This window comes from Dermacentor variabilis, chromosome 11, assembly GCF_050947875.1.
Source record: "Dermacentor variabilis isolate Ectoservices chromosome 11, ASM5094787v1, whole genome shotgun sequence".
NCBI classification, from domain to species: domain Eukaryota; kingdom Metazoa; phylum Arthropoda; class Arachnida; order Ixodida; family Ixodidae; genus Dermacentor; species Dermacentor variabilis.
The window spans coordinates 113,248,996-113,264,250 of NC_134578.1; the positions used below are offsets into that span (position 1 = coordinate 113,248,996).

Sequence of the window (15,255 nt, forward strand, 5' to 3'; positions counted from 1 at the left end):
AACACAGCCGGAATAAAATGATGCACAATGCACGGAATGCATTAATTAGCCAAATGCAGTGCCTTCGCAACATGGTAATCTAGCACTGTATTTCTTTTTTCTCCTTTTCCACGATAGAACGCCGCGCCTAATGCGAATAAAAGTGAACGTCGATTTCACACATGCCACTGATCATATCAAGACAAACGGGGAGCTGACCTGTGGGCATGTGCACAAAATATTTGTGTCGGCCGGGAATCGAACCCGGGTCAACTGCTTGGAAGGCAGCTATGCTAACCACTATACCACCGACGCGTGTTTCCAGTTGTTCCAAGCAGTCCTACTTCAGTTGTTAATTGCAACTTGAGTGTCAACACAGCCGGAATAAAATGACGCCAAATGCATCTATTAGCCAGATGCAGTGCCTTCGCAACATGGTAATCTAGCACTCTATTTCTTTTTTCACCTTTTCCACGATAGAACACCACTCTTAATACGAATAAAAGTGAAGGTCGATTTCACACATGCCACTGATAATATCTAGAGATACGGGGAGCTGACGTGTGGGCATGTGCACAAGATATTTGCGTCGGCCGGGAATCGAACCCGGGTCAACTGCTTGGAAGGCAGCTATGCTAACCACTATACCACCGACGCGTGTTTCCCGTTGTTCCAAGCAGTCCTACTTCAGTTGTTAATTGCAACAAGAGTGTCAACACCGCCGGAATAAAATGATGCACAATGCACGGAATGCATTAATTAGCCAAATGCAGCGCCTTCGCAACATGGTTATCTAGCAGTGTACTGCTTTTTCCTCCTTTTCCACGATAGAACACCACGCTTAATACGAATAAAAGTAAAGGTCGATTTCACACATGCCACTGATAATATCTAGAGATACGGGGAGCTGACGTGTGGGCATGTGCACAAGATATTTGCGTCGGCCGGGAATCGAACCCGGGTCAACTGCTTGGAAGGCAGCTATGTTAACCACTATACCACCGACGCGTGTTTCCAGTTGTTCCAAGCAGTCCTACTTCAGTTGTTAATTGCAACAAGAGTGTCAACACAGCCGGAATAAAATGATGCACAATGCACGGAATGCAATAATTAGCCAAATGCAGCGCCTTCGCAACATGGTTATCTAGCAGTGTACTGCTTTTTTCTCCTTTTCCACGATAGAACACCACGCTTAATACGAATAAAAGTAAAGGTCGATTTCACACATGCGACTGATAATATCTAGAGATACGGGGAGCTGACGTGTGGGCATGTGCACAAGATATTTGCGTCGGCCGGGAATCGAACCCGGGTCAACTGCTTGGAAGGCAGCTATGTTAACCACTATACCACCGACGCGTGTTTCCAGTTGTTCCAAGCAGTCCTACTTCAGTTGTTAATTGCAACAAGAGTGTCAACACAGCCGGAATAAAATGACGCCGAATGCTCGGAATGAATCTATTAGCCAGATGCAGTGCCTTCGCAACATGGTAATCTAGCACTGTATTTCTTTTTTCTCCTTTTCCACGATAGAACACCACGCTTAAAAGGAATAAAAGTAAAGGTCGATTTCACACATGCCACTGATAATATCTAGAGATACGGGGAGCTGACGTGTGGGCATGTGCACAAGATATTTGCGTCGGCCGGGAATCGAACCCGGGTCAACTGCTTAGAAGGCAGCTATGTTAACCACTATACCACCGACTCGTGTTTCCAGTTGTTCCAAGCAGTCCTACTTCAGTTATTAATTGCAACAAGAGTGTCAACACAGCAGGAATATAATGATGCACAATGCACGGAATGCATTAATTAGCCAAATGCAGTGCCTTCGCAACATGGTAATCTGGCACTGTATTTCTTTTTTCTCCTTTTCCACGATAGAACACCACGCCTAATGCGAATAAAAGTGAACGTCGACTTCACACATGCCACTGATAATATCTAGAGATACGGGGAGCTGACGTGTGGGCATGTGCACAAAATATTTGCGTCGGCCGGGAATCTAACCCGGGTCAACTGCTTGGAAGGCAGCTATGCTAACCACTATACCACCGACGCGTGTTTCCGGTTGTTCCAAGCAGTCCTACTTCAGTTGTTAATTGCAACAAGAGTGTCAACACAGCCGGAATAAAATGACGCCGAATGCTCGGAATGAATCTTTTAGCCAGATGCAGTGCCTTCGCAACATGGTAATCTAGCACTGTATTTCTTTTTTCTCCTTTTCCACGATAGAACACCACGCTTAATAGGAATAAAAGTAAAGGTCGATTTCACACATGCCACTGATAATATCTAGAGATACGGGGAGCTGACGTGTGGGCATGTGCACAAGATATTTGCGTCGGCCGGGAATCGAACCCGGGTCAACTGCTTGGAAGGCAGCTATGTTAACCACTATACCACCGACGCGTGTTTCCAGTTGTTCCAAGCAGTCCTACTTCAGTTGTTAATTGCAACAAGAGTGTCAACACAGCCGGAATAAAATGATGCACAATGCACGGAATGCAATAATTAGCCAAATGCAGCGCCTTCGCAACATGGTTATCTAGCAGTGTACTGCTTTTTTCTCCTTTTCCACGATAGAACACCACGCTTAATACGAATAAAAGTAAAGGTCGATTTCACACATGCCACTGATAATATCTAGAGATACGGGGAGCTGACGTGTGGGCATGTGCACAAGATATTTGCGTCGGCCGGGAATCGAACCCGGGTCAACTGCTTGGAAGGCAGCTATGTTAACCACTATACCACCGACGCGTGTTTCCAGTTGTTCCAAGCAGTCCTACTTCAGTTGTTAATTGCAACAAGAGTGTCAACACAGCCGGAATAAAATGACGCCGAATGCTCGGAATGAATCTATTAGCCAGATGCAGTGCCTTCGCAACATGGTAATCTAGCACTGTATTTCTTTTTTCTCCTTTTCCACGATAGAACACCACGCTTAATAGGAATAAAAGTAAAGGTCGATTTCACACATGCCACTGATAATATCTAGAGATACGGGGAGCTGACGTGTGGGCATGTGCACAAGATATTTGCGTCGGCCGGGAATCGAACCCGGGTCAACTGCTTAGAAGGCAGCTATGTTAACCACTATACCACCGACTCGTGTTTCCAGTTGTTCCAAGCAGTCCTACTTCAGTTATTAATTGCAACAAGAGTGTCAACACAGCAGGAATATAATGATGCACAATGCACGGAATGCATTAATTAGCCAAATGCAGTGCCTTCGCAACATGGTAATCTGGCACTGTATTTCTTTTTTCTCCTTTTCCACGATAGAACACCACGCCTAATGCGAATAAAAGTGAACGTCGACTTCACACATGCCACTGATAATATCTAGAGATACGGGGAGCTGACGTGTGGGCATGTGCACAAAATATTTGCGTCGGCCGGGAATCTAACCCGGGTCAACTGCTTGGAAGGCAGCTATGCTAACCACTATACCACCGACGCGTGTTTCCGGTTGTTCCAAGCAGTCCTACTTCAGTTGTTAATTGCAACAAGAGTGTCAACACAGCCGGAATAAAATGACGCCGAATGCTCGGAATGAATCTTTTAGCCAGATGCAGTGCCTTCGCAACATGGTAATCTAGCACTGTATTTCTTTTTTCTCCTTTTCCACGATAGAACACCACGCTTAATAGGAATAAAAGTAAAGGTCGATTTCACACATGCCACTGATAATATCTAGAGATACGGGGAGCTGACGTGTGGGCATGTGCACAAGATATTTGCGTCGGCCGGGAATCGAACCCGGGTCAACTGCTTGGAAGGCAGCTATGTTAACCACTATACCACCGACGCGTGTTTCCAGTTGTTCCAAGCAGTCCTACTTCAGTTATTAATTGCAACAAGAGTGTCAACACAGCAGGAATATAATGATGCACAATGCTCGGAATGCATCTATTAGCCAGATGCAGTGCCTTCGCAACATGGTAATCTAGCACTGTATTTCTTTTTTCTCCTTTTCCACGATAGAACGCCGCGCCTAATGCGAATAAAAGTGAACGTCGATTTCACACATGCCACTGATAATATCTAGAGATACGGGGAGCTGACGTGTGGGCATGTGCACAAAATATTTGCGTCGGCAGGGAATCGAATCCGGGTCAACTGCTTGTAAGGCAGCTATGCTAACCACTATACCACCGACGCGTGTTTCCGGTTGTTCCAAGCAGTTCTACTTCAGTTATTAATTGCAACAAGAGTGTCAACACTCCAGGAATATAATGATGCACAATGCACGGAATGCATTAATTAGCCAAATGCAGTGCCTTCGCAACATGGTAATCTAGCACTGTATTTCTTTTTTCTCCTTTTCCACGATAGAACACCACGCCTAATGCGAATAAATGTGAACGTCGATTTCACACATGCCACTGATAATATCTAGAGATACGGGGAGCTGACGTGTGGGCATGTGCACAAAATATTTGCGTCGGCCGGGAGTCGAACCCGGGTCAACTGCTTGGAAGGCAGCTATGCTAACCACTATACCACCGACGCGTGTTTCCGGTTGTTCCAAGCAGTCCTACTTCAGTTGTTAATTGCAACAAGAGTGTCAACACAGCCGGAATAAAATGACGCCGAATGCTCGGAATGAATCTATTAGCCAGATGCAGTGCCTTCGCAACATGGTAATCTAGCACTGTATTTCTTTTTTCTCCTTTTCCACGATAGAACACCACGCTTAATAGGAATAAAAGTAAAGGTCGATTTCACACATGCCACTGATAATATCTAGAGATACGGGGAGCTGACGTGTGGGCATGTGCACAAAATATTTGCGTCGGCCGGGAATCGAATCCGGGTCAACTGCTTGGAAGGCAGCTATGCTAACCACTATACCACCGACGCGTGTTTCCGGTTGTTCCAAGCAGTCCTACTTCAGTTATTAATTGCAACAAGAGTGTCAACACAGCAGGAATATAATGATGCACAATGCACGGAATGCATTAATTAGCCAAATGCAGTGCCTTCGCAACATGGTAATCTAGCACTGTATTTCTTTTTTCTCCTTTTCCACGATAGAACACCACGCTTAATACGAATAAAAGTAAAGGTCGATTTCACACATGCCACTGATAATATCTAGAGATACGGGGAGCTGACGTGTGGGCATGTGCACAAAATATTTGCGTCGGCCGGGAATCGAATCCGGGTCAACTGCTTGGAAGGCAGCTATGCTAACCACTATACCACCGACGCGTGTTTCCGGTTGTTCCAAGCAGTCCTACTTCAGTTATTAATTGCAACAAGAGTGTCAACACAGCAGGAATATAATGATGCACAATGCTCGGAATGCATCTATTAGCCAGATGCAGTGCCTTCGCAACATGGTAATCTAGCACTGTATTTCTTTTTTCTCCTTTTCCACGATAGAACGCCGCGCCTAATGCGAATAAAAGTGAACGTCGATTTCACACATGCCACTGATAATATCTAGAGATACGGGGAGCTGACGTGTGGGCATGTGCACAAAATATTTGCGTCGGCCGGGAATCGAACCCGGGTCAACTGCTTGGAAGGCAGCTATGCTAACCACTATACCACCGACGCGTGTTTCCAGTTGTTCCAAGCAGTCCTACTTCAGTTATTAATTGCAACAAGAGTGTCAACACAGGAGGAATTTAATGATGCACAATGCACGGAATGCATTAATTAGCCAAATGCAGTGCCTTCGCAACATGGTAATCTAGCACTGTATTTCTTTTTTCTCCTTTTCCACGATAGAACACCACGCTTAATACGAATAAAAGTAAAGGTCGATTTCACACATGCCACTGATAATATCTAGAGATACGGGGAGCTGACGTGTGGGCATGTGCACAAAATATTTGCGTCGGCCGGGAATCGAACCCGGGTCAACTGCTTGGAAGGCAGCTATGCTAACCACTATACCACCGACGCGTGTTTCCGGTTGTTCCAAGCAGTCCTACTTCAGTTGTTAATTGCAACAAGAGTGTCAACACAGCCGGAATAAAATGATGCACAATGCACGGAATGCATTAATTAGCCAAATGGAGCGCCTTCGCAACATGGTTATCTAGCAGTGTATTGCTTTTTTCTCCTTTTCCACGATAGAACACCACGCTTAATTCGAATAAAAGGGAAGGTCGATTTCACACATGCCACTGATAATATCTAGAGATACGGGGAGCTGACGTGTGGGCATGTGCACAAAATATTTGCGTCGGCCGGGAATCGAATCCGGGTCAACTGCTTGGAAGGCAGCTATGCTAACCACTATACCACCGACGCGTGTTTCCAGTTGTTCCAAGCAGTTCTACTTCAGTTGTTAATTGCAACAAGAGTGTCAACACAGCCGGAATAAAATGATGCACAATGCACGGAATGCATTAATTAGCCAAATGCAGTGCCTTCGCAACATGGTAATCTAGCACTGTATTTCTTTTTTCTCCTTTTCCACGATAGAACGCCGCGCCTAATGCGAATAAAAGTGAACGTCGATTTCACACATGCCACTGATCATATCAAGACAAACGGGGAGCTGACCTGTGGGCATGTGCACAAAATATTTGCGTCGGCCGGGAATCTAACCCGGGTCAACTGCTTGGAAGGCAGCTATGCTAACCACTATACCACCGACGCGTGTTTCCGGTTGTTCCAAGCAGTCCTACTTCAGTTGGTAATTGCAACAAGAGTGTCAACACAGCCGGAATAAAATGACGCCGAATGCTCGGAATGAATCTTTTAGCCAGATGCAGTGCCTTCGCAACATGGTAATCTAGCACTGTATTTCTTTTTTCTCCTTTTCCACGATAGAACACCACGCTTAATAGGAATAAAAGTAAAGGTCGATTTCACACATGCCACTGATAATATCTAGAGATACGGGGAGCTGACGTGTGGGCATGTGCACAAGATATTTGCGTCGGCCGGGAATCGAACCCGGGTCAACTGCTTGGAAGGCAGCTATGTTAACCACTATACCACCGACGCGTGTTTCCAGTTGTTCCAAGCAGTCCTACTTCAGTTATTAATTGCAACAAGAGTGTCAACACAGCAGGAATATAATGATGCACAATGCTCGGAATGCATCTATTAGCCAGATGCAGTGCCTTCGCAACATGGTAATCTAGCACTGTATTTCTTTTTTCTCCTTTTCCACGATAGAACGCCGCGCCTAATGCGAATAAAAGTGAACGTCGATTTCACACATGCCACTGATAATATCTAGAGATACGGGGAGCTGACGTGTGGGCATGTGCACAAAATATTTGCGTCGGCCGGGAATCGAATCCGGGTCAACTGCTTGTAAGGCAGCTATGCTAACCACTATACCACCGACGCGTGTTTCCGGTTGTTCCAAGCAGTTCTACTTCAGTTATTAATTGCAACAAGAGTGTCAACACTCCAGGAATATAATGATGCACAATGCACGGAATGCATTAATTAGCCAAATGCAGTGCCTTCGCAACATGGTAATCTAGCACTGTATTTCTTTTTTCTCCTTTTCCACGATAGAACACCACGCCTAATGCGAATAAATGTGAACGTCGATTTCACACATGCCACTGATAATATCTAGAGATACGGGGAGCTGACGTGTGGGCATGTGCACAAAATATTTGCGTCGGCCGGGAGTCGAACCCGGGTCAACTGCTTGGAAGGCAGCTATGCTAACCACTATACCACCGACGCGTGTTTCCGGTTGTTCCAAGCAGTCCTACTTCAGTTGTTAATTGCAACAAGAGTGTCAACACAGCCGGAATAAAATGACGCCGAATGCTCGGAATGAATCTATTAGCCAGATGCAGTGCCTTCGCAACATGGTAATCTAGCACTGTATTTCTTTTTTCTCCTTTTCCACGATAGAACACCACGCTTAATAGGAATAAAAGTAAAGGTCGATTTCACACATGCCACTGATAATATCTAGAGATACGGGGAGCTGACGTGTGGGCATGTGCACAAAATATTTGCGTCGGCCGGGAATCGAATCCGGGTCAACTGCTTGGAAGGCAGCTATGCTAACCACTATACCACCGACGCGTGTTTCCGGTTGTTCCAAGCAGTCCTACTTCAGTTATTAATTGCAACAAGAGTGTCAACACAGCAGGAATATAATGATGCACAATGCACGGAATGCATTAATTAGCCAAATGCAGTGCCTTCGCAACATGGTAATCTAGCACTGTATTTCTTTTTTCTCCTTTTCCACGATAGAACACCACGCTTAATACGAATAAAAGTAAAGGTCGATTTCACACATGCCACTGATAATATCTAGAGATACGGGGAGCTGACGTGTGGGCATGTGCACAAAATATTTGCGTCGGCCGGGAATCGAATCCGGGTCAACTGCTTGGAAGGCAGCTATGCTAACCACTATACCACCGACGCGTGTTTCCGGTTGTTCCAAGCAGTCCTACTTCAGTTATTAATTGCAACAAGAGTGTCAACACAGCAGGAATATAATGATGCACAATGCTCGGAATGCATCTATTAGCCAGATGCAGTGCCTTCGCAACATGGTAATCTAGCACTGTATTTCTTTTTTCTCCTTTTCCACGATAGAACGCCGCGCCTAATGCGAATAAAAGTGAACGTCGATTTCACACATGCCACTGATAATATCTAGAGATACGGGGAGCTGACGTGTGGGCATGTGCACAAAATATTTGCGTCGGCCGGGAATCGAACCCGGGTCAACTGCTTGGAAGGCAGCTATGCTAACCACTATACCACCGACGCGTGTTTCCAGTTGTTCCAAGCAGTCCTACTTCAGTTATTAATTGCAACAAGAGTGTCAACACAGGAGGAATTTAATGATGCACAATGCACGGAATGCATTAATTAGCCAAATGCAGTGCCTTCGCAACATGGTAATCTAGCACTGTATTTCTTTTTTCTCCTTTTCCACGATAGAACACCACGCTTAATACGAATAAAAGTAAAGGTCGATTTCACACATGCCACTGATAATATCTAGAGATACGGGGAGCTGACGTGTGGGCATGTGCACAAAATATTTGCGTCGGCCGGGAATCGAACCCGGGTCAACTGCTTGGAAGGCAGCTATGCTAACCACTATACCACCGACGCGTGTTTCCGGTTGTTCCAAGCAGTCCTACTTCAGTTGTTAATTGCAACAAGAGTGTCAACACAGCCGGAATAAAATGATGCACAATGCACGGAATGCATTAATTAGCCAAATGGAGCGCCTTCGCAACATGGTTATCTAGCAGTGTATTGCTTTTTTCTCCTTTTCCACGATAGAACACCACGCTTAATTCGAATAAAAGGGAAGGTCGATTTCACACATGCCACTGATAATATCTAGAGATACGGGGAGCTGACGTGTGGGCATGTGCACAAAATATTTGCGTCGGCCGGGAATCGAATCCGGGTCAACTGCTTGGAAGGCAGCTATGCTAACCACTATACCACCGACGCGTGTTTCCAGTTGTTCCAAGCAGTTCTACTTCAGTTGTTAATTGCAACAAGAGTGTCAACACAGCCGGAATAAAATGATGCACAATGCACGGAATGCATTAATTAGCCAAATGCAGTGCCTTCGCAACATGGTAATCTAGCACTGTATTTCTTTTTTCTCCTTTTCCACGATAGAACGCCGCGCCTAATGCGAATAAAAGTGAACGTCGATTTCACACATGCCACTGATCATATCAAGACAAACGGGGAGCTGACCTGTGGGCATGTGCACAAAATATTTGTGTCGGCCGGGAATCGAACGCGGGTCAACTGCTTGGAAGGCAGCTATGCTAACCACTATACCACCGACGCTTTTTCTTTTCTTTATTGCCAGTACTCGACATAACACAACACAAATTCCTAAATGGTATAAACAAAGACCAAAGAAGCAAAAAGGGATGAATACACAAACGGAACAAGGAAGAGTAATATTTACATTCGCTGCCGTCCGCTATTGTGGCACGACGTTGTCGGATTAAAATTCCTTTAGTGCTGTAAGGGGTTCAACCCTCGACAGCCACTCAGGAACAGGCTGTTGCATCTTCATCACTTCCACATACCGTTGCATGGATTCACAAAAGTACAGACGCGCCGGTCGGGCATCCGGGTCACAATGGTAACCCGCCATTCTTGCGCGCCATAAACAGTGGAGGCCCGTAAGCATGATCAGGTCGTACGGGAAACCTTCGTCGTCATATACTGGCAGAAACCTGATTCCGTGGGGATCTATAGGTAGCTCCTTTTTTAGAGTCCTTTGTAACACGTCCCAGAAAAAGACCCCTTCCCAACAGTGGATGAAGACATGATCTATGCTTTCTGTTTTTTTACATATAAGGCAGTGGGTTCCCCATGGCATGTAGAACCCACGTTGTTCAAGGAAGAATTTAACAGGTAGAGTACCGGTGTGTAATTTAAAGAAGAACGATTTAGTGGCTGGTTGAACTGGCATCTTCTTCACCCTTTTCAATACATCTAGGCCTGGGCCTCCACTGTACGGGGCTCTGTACATAGGTACCAGCGAAACACTGTCACATAAATCACGATATAACTTTTTCCGTTTTACATTCCACAAATATGCACTTGAAAAACGAACACGCAAAAAGGCAACACTCTGAACTATTTCCCGAAAGAAACCACGGACTGGTCCTGGCATTATTTCCGTACCTACAACGAATTCGGGAAGTGATCTTGACAGCCTCATTTGGATCACCGTGCGCAGAAATGGGTCGTTTGTATCTCGAAAGAAGGAGAATCTATTCACCAGTTGACGCAGGAAGAGGTGCGCCAACCCCAGACCACCATCCTTCACGCGCCGGAAGAGATTATCTCGGCTACATCGCTCCCAGCTTGATGCCCACACGAATACAGCGAACACGCGGTGCAGTTTCTGCACATTATTACGAGAGCACTGTAGTACCTGCATTACGTACCAGATCTTTGTCACGAGAAACATGTTGCACGCTGTAGCTCTCGCGAATATTGACAAGTAACAGGCGTTCCATCGGTCGGCTTTTTCTTTTAGTTGTTTTGTCCGCTCCTTCCAGTACTCGCTACTGTCCTTGTAGGCATCAAGGGGTGCTCCAAGGTACTTCACTGGCGTCGTGACCCAGTTTACGTTCGAAAAGTGGTCTGGTGTAGACGCCCATCCTCCATGCGAAAACCCCAAACATTTCTGCCAGTTAACGTAGCTGTTAGTGACGTTACCAAACTTTTTGACGATATTCACAGTATTCAATACACTTTGTTTGTCCTTACAGCACACAGCCACATCGTCAGCGTATGCCAGTAGCTTCACTTCTGCTGATTGAAGACTAAACCCCTTAATACATTCATTTTCAATGATGGCCAGACACAGCGTTTCTATGTAGACACAAAACAGGAGTGGACTGAGTGGACAACCCTGGCGAACGGAGCGCTTCACGTTAATGGGGGCCCCCAACATCTGATTAACTATAAGTCTGGTATAGCAGCTCCGGTACGCCATGGTCACCCCTTCAGTGATTATGTGGCCAAAATTAACGTGTTCAAGGATGGTAAGCAATATGTCGTGAGAAACACAATCAAACGCCTTCTCCAAGTCTAGCTGGAGGATGGCTACTGCATCGCACATGGCGTCACAACACTCCAGCACACACTTCATTTTATGGATGTTAGTGAAAATGGTTCTTCCACGAATACCACACGTCTGGTGTGGGCCGACTACTTCCTGAATAACTGACTGGACCCGTCGTGCCAACACCTTCATCAATATTTTGTAGTCGCAGTTAGTAAGCGCTATGGGTCTGTAGGAGGAAAGTTGCTTGAGCTTTTCGGTCTCTTCTGTTTTCGGTATTAGTACTGTATGGGACTGGCCAAAGGATGGTGGAAGTATTTTCAGTTCATATGCTTCATTGAAAACTGCTGTTAAGATAGGAGCTAGGTGGCTTTTGAACGATTTGTACCATGCGGCACAAAGACCGTCTGGACCTGGCGACTTCCCAGGATTCAGGTCTTCGATGGCTTTCATCACTTCATGTTCTGTTAATGGTCGTTCTAAGGTTTCTTTAACCTCACTCGACAGCTGTGGGATTCGTTGCAAAAATAATTTCTTGAAATCGTGCATGTTGACAGGCCTGAATGTAAAAAGTTCTTTGTAATGCTCAAAGAAAGCACGCCCTATATTATTGTTATCCGTTAATACCACCCCTTCATATTCGATAGCCTCAATCTGCTTACGTCTCGAGTGCTTTTTTTCTAACCCCAGTGCTCTTTTCGTTGGCGTTTCCCCGCATGATAGCCTTTCTGCTCTGGCGCGCACTAGCGCACCTCGGAAGCGATCTTCGTCGAATACCTCGAGCTTCTTCTTAACGGCGCGCATATCTTGTTGATAGGCGCCAGGTTGCATGCATTCAAGCTTCGCAAATTTTTCTAGCAATGTTGTTAAATCCTTTTCTCTGGCCTTTTGTTCATATCGCAGTACGCTACTTCTTTCGATTGCCTTCAATTTAATGCTTTGCTTCAGCAACTCCCATTCCTCACCAAATTTCGTAGAACTGTCTGTTCCAAAAGAATTCAGAGTAGCCACTACATTTTCGTTAAACGTTTCATCCCGTAACAGCTCTGCATTCAATTTCCACAGTTCCCAGACGAACTTGTTTCGTTCTTTCTTCCTGCCCACCGTGCATTTTACCAGGCAGTGGTCAGAATATGATATGGTCGTAACTGTGTAGCACTGGCATTTTTCAACTAAATCATATGAAAGATAGATACGGTCTAAGCGTGCGTGACTTGTGCCCTGAAAGTGAGTGTAGCTTACGTCTCCGTGACCGCGAAAACATTCTGCGATATCTTCTAATTCGAATTCGTGTGTGTTCTGCGCCAGGATATCACTACTTTTGTCACAAACCACGCGACGCGTAGACCTATCCTCAGCTTTCAATACGCAGTTGAAGTCGCCTACACAGGCTATCATTTTTTGCACATGTAAATGATGCTTTAAACTCAAAAAGAAATTTGCCCTCTCTTGCACAGTATTAGGCGCATAAATGCAAAACACGCGCCATTGGACATTACAATAGCTGAAGTCACAAAAGACAAGTCGACCAGAAGTACAGGAGAAGTAACCATCTATAACAAGACCAGGGAGCTTCCTCACGAACAGCACACACCCTGCCGAAGTCCCTAAGGCGTGGCTCACTACCGTATAGTAGTTATACGTGAATCTTTGCACCATGCTCCCGGTCTCCTCCTCGCCGTCTACCTTGGTTTCTTGCACGGCTAAAACGTCGAGGTCGTGGTCCACTAGTAGTCTGTAAACCTGACTCTGTTTCCTTTTGGCGGCCAGACCTCGAACGTTTAGCGTGCCGAGGCTAAGCGACAGGTTGGTAGCCATTATTGGTGAAAACCGGAGGGGAGAAGGCCCGGAGCATGGTGCTCACCTTAACGTCTAGCTGACCGCTAGACGCCTCCGTGGCCATCCGGCGGCCGTCGCCCGGGTTCCTCTTTGGTCGGCTTCGGGGTAAGCCTACGGTCAGTCTCCAAGTTCGGCTTAGGCTTGAGGGTGGAGCGCCTTCCAGGTAGCGTCTTAGCGGGTGGTGCCTCGGAGTCACCGCCAGCCTTTCCGTCGACTTTCTCCTCGTGCTGCAGGGATCTCTTGACCGGTGCCGAGACGGATTCGACGCGGGCGCTAGCAGGGGTCGCGTTGTCGTCCGCCTCTGCCTGCGTTGCATCCGTAGCTGGCTGGCAGCTCTCATTTTCATGCGGGGCCGTCTTCACGCTCTCGACTGTAGCTGCTGGTTCTTTGGGGGGAGGGATATTCCTTCCTCCTTCGGCTTGCTTGGTCGTCACGCCGGTTTCTGCCGCCACTTTGCCGTTTCCAGCTCCCGTGGCCGCTTCCTCCGCCTCGGTCACGTCCATTACATGGTCTAACGTCGACGGCTCGCTCTCCGCCGAACCCGCGGCTACTGCGTATGAACGCACACAGTCCGCGTCGTTGTGTCCAAAAAGCCTGCACCGCGAGCAACGGGGAACCTTGCATTCACGACGAACGTGGCCAGAGCCTCGGCAGCGCAGGCACTGCATGGGACGTCCTGGGGCTACCACCAGCGCAAGCTCGCCGGCGACGCGGATCTGGTGGGGCAGGTCGTCGACTTTCATTCCTGCCTTCAGCTGCAGCAGCACTGCTCGGGTCGTCGAGCCCTTGTCGGAAACGCCATCCACTCGCCAGCGCTCCCGGGTTACTTCCGTCACCTTGCCGAAGGAGGCCAGCGCGGTCTTGACGTCTTCGTCGTCCACCCCATGCAGAAGCCAGTGGATACGAAGCTTCACCTGTTGTTCCTTGGGGTCGATGACTAGGCAGCGACGCCCCTTCACCTGCAGCTCCTTCAGGGCCGCCAGCTTTTCGGCAGCCTCGGCTGTCTTCATCGTCACCGCCCATACATGGTTGATTTGGTATGCTCCGAGGGCGACGACGCCAGAGAGCATACCAACAGCTTGAAGCGCGTCTCGAAAATCTTCTACACGAAACGGGCGAACACGAGCGTCGCCGTGCAAAAAAACTGTGTTCAAAACAATACGTCCTGTAGGTAGGCGAGGCAAAATTATCTGGTAATCTTTATCTTCTTCCGTCGAAAGCCTGTTGCCGCGGCTAACAGCCGCATATGCCGCTCCATTGGAGCCCATGATCCCGCGATCCGTTCAGCTCGGGAGCCGGAAGCAGAATGACTATACCACCGACGCGTGTTTCCAGTTGTTCCAAGCAGTCCTACTTCAGTTGTTAATTGCAAGAAGAGTTTCAACACAGCCGGAATAAAATGATGCACAATGCACGGAATGCATTATTTAGCCAAATGCAGCGCCTTCGCAACATGGTTATCTAGCAGTGTACTGCTTTTTTCTCCTTTTCCACGATAGAACACCACGCTTAATACGAATAAAAGTAAAGGTCGATTTCACACATGCCACTGATAATATCTAGAGATACGGGGAGCTGACGTGTGGGCATGTGCACAAGATATTTGCGTCGGCCGGGAATCGAACCCGGGTCAACTGCTTGGAAGGCAGCTATGCTAACCACTATACCACCGACGCGTGTTTCCAGTTGTTCCAAGCAGTCCTACTTCAGTTGTTAATTGCAACAAGAGTGTCAACACAGCAGGAATATAATGATGCACACTGCACGGAATGCATTAATTAGCCAAATGCAGTGCCTTCGCAACATGGTAATCTAGCACTGTATTTCTTTTTTCTCCTTTTCCACGATAGAACACCACGCTTAATACGAATAAAAGTAAAGGTCGATTTCACACATGCCACTGATAATATCTA

At 46.9% G+C, this 15,255-nt stretch overlaps 22 non-coding genes across 22 annotated transcripts; all 22 read right to left on the reverse strand.

Annotated features, from left to right (window-relative positions):
- Nucleotides 1-222: 222 nt before the first annotated feature.
- On the reverse strand, nt 223-294 carry TRNAG-UCC (transfer RNA glycine (anticodon UCC)). The gene has a single exon. It is a non-coding gene; the product is annotated as a tRNA-Gly (tRNA).
- Nucleotides 295-564: 270 nt separating this feature from the next.
- On the reverse strand, nt 565-636 carry TRNAG-UCC (transfer RNA glycine (anticodon UCC)). Its single transcript has one exon. It is a non-coding gene; the product is annotated as a tRNA-Gly (tRNA).
- A 279-nt stretch (nt 637-915) lies between these two features.
- Nucleotides 916-987, reverse strand: TRNAG-UCC (transfer RNA glycine (anticodon UCC)). The gene has a single exon. It is a non-coding gene; the product is annotated as a tRNA-Gly (tRNA).
- A 279-nt stretch (nt 988-1,266) lies between these two features.
- Nucleotides 1,267-1,338, reverse strand: TRNAG-UCC (transfer RNA glycine (anticodon UCC)). The gene has a single exon. It is a non-coding gene; the product is annotated as a tRNA-Gly (tRNA).
- A 279-nt stretch (nt 1,339-1,617) lies between these two features.
- On the reverse strand, nt 1,618-1,689 carry TRNAR-UCU (transfer RNA arginine (anticodon UCU)). Its single transcript has one exon. It is a non-coding gene; the product is annotated as a tRNA-Arg (tRNA).
- Nucleotides 1,690-1,968: 279 nt separating this feature from the next.
- TRNAG-UCC (transfer RNA glycine (anticodon UCC)) lies at nt 1,969-2,040 on the reverse strand. The gene has a single exon. It is a non-coding gene; the product is annotated as a tRNA-Gly (tRNA).
- A 279-nt stretch (nt 2,041-2,319) lies between these two features.
- On the reverse strand, nt 2,320-2,391 carry TRNAG-UCC (transfer RNA glycine (anticodon UCC)). The gene has a single exon. It is a non-coding gene; the product is annotated as a tRNA-Gly (tRNA).
- A 279-nt stretch (nt 2,392-2,670) lies between these two features.
- Nucleotides 2,671-2,742, reverse strand: TRNAG-UCC (transfer RNA glycine (anticodon UCC)). The gene has a single exon. It is a non-coding gene; the product is annotated as a tRNA-Gly (tRNA).
- Nucleotides 2,743-3,021: 279 nt separating this feature from the next.
- TRNAR-UCU (transfer RNA arginine (anticodon UCU)) lies at nt 3,022-3,093 on the reverse strand. The gene has a single exon. It is a non-coding gene; the product is annotated as a tRNA-Arg (tRNA).
- A 279-nt stretch (nt 3,094-3,372) lies between these two features.
- TRNAG-UCC (transfer RNA glycine (anticodon UCC)) lies at nt 3,373-3,444 on the reverse strand. Its single transcript has one exon. It is a non-coding gene; the product is annotated as a tRNA-Gly (tRNA).
- A 279-nt stretch (nt 3,445-3,723) lies between these two features.
- Nucleotides 3,724-3,795, reverse strand: TRNAG-UCC (transfer RNA glycine (anticodon UCC)). The gene has a single exon. It is a non-coding gene; the product is annotated as a tRNA-Gly (tRNA).
- Nucleotides 3,796-4,074: 279 nt separating this feature from the next.
- TRNAV-UAC (transfer RNA valine (anticodon UAC)) lies at nt 4,075-4,146 on the reverse strand. The gene has a single exon. It is a non-coding gene; the product is annotated as a tRNA-Val (tRNA).
- Nucleotides 4,147-4,425: 279 nt separating this feature from the next.
- Nucleotides 4,426-4,497, reverse strand: TRNAG-UCC (transfer RNA glycine (anticodon UCC)). Its single transcript has one exon. It is a non-coding gene; the product is annotated as a tRNA-Gly (tRNA).
- Nucleotides 4,498-5,478: 981 nt separating this feature from the next.
- On the reverse strand, nt 5,479-5,550 carry TRNAG-UCC (transfer RNA glycine (anticodon UCC)). The gene has a single exon. It is a non-coding gene; the product is annotated as a tRNA-Gly (tRNA).
- A 279-nt stretch (nt 5,551-5,829) lies between these two features.
- TRNAG-UCC (transfer RNA glycine (anticodon UCC)) lies at nt 5,830-5,901 on the reverse strand. The gene has a single exon. It is a non-coding gene; the product is annotated as a tRNA-Gly (tRNA).
- Nucleotides 5,902-6,531: 630 nt separating this feature from the next.
- TRNAG-UCC (transfer RNA glycine (anticodon UCC)) lies at nt 6,532-6,603 on the reverse strand. Its single transcript has one exon. It is a non-coding gene; the product is annotated as a tRNA-Gly (tRNA).
- Nucleotides 6,604-6,882: 279 nt separating this feature from the next.
- On the reverse strand, nt 6,883-6,954 carry TRNAG-UCC (transfer RNA glycine (anticodon UCC)). Its single transcript has one exon. It is a non-coding gene; the product is annotated as a tRNA-Gly (tRNA).
- A 279-nt stretch (nt 6,955-7,233) lies between these two features.
- On the reverse strand, nt 7,234-7,305 carry TRNAV-UAC (transfer RNA valine (anticodon UAC)). Its single transcript has one exon. It is a non-coding gene; the product is annotated as a tRNA-Val (tRNA).
- A 279-nt stretch (nt 7,306-7,584) lies between these two features.
- TRNAG-UCC (transfer RNA glycine (anticodon UCC)) lies at nt 7,585-7,656 on the reverse strand. Its single transcript has one exon. It is a non-coding gene; the product is annotated as a tRNA-Gly (tRNA).
- A 981-nt stretch (nt 7,657-8,637) lies between these two features.
- On the reverse strand, nt 8,638-8,709 carry TRNAG-UCC (transfer RNA glycine (anticodon UCC)). Its single transcript has one exon. It is a non-coding gene; the product is annotated as a tRNA-Gly (tRNA).
- A 279-nt stretch (nt 8,710-8,988) lies between these two features.
- On the reverse strand, nt 8,989-9,060 carry TRNAG-UCC (transfer RNA glycine (anticodon UCC)). Its single transcript has one exon. It is a non-coding gene; the product is annotated as a tRNA-Gly (tRNA).
- A 5,886-nt stretch (nt 9,061-14,946) lies between these two features.
- On the reverse strand, nt 14,947-15,018 carry TRNAG-UCC (transfer RNA glycine (anticodon UCC)). Its single transcript has one exon. It is a non-coding gene; the product is annotated as a tRNA-Gly (tRNA).
- Between the last annotated feature and the right edge of the window lie 237 nt (nt 15,019-15,255).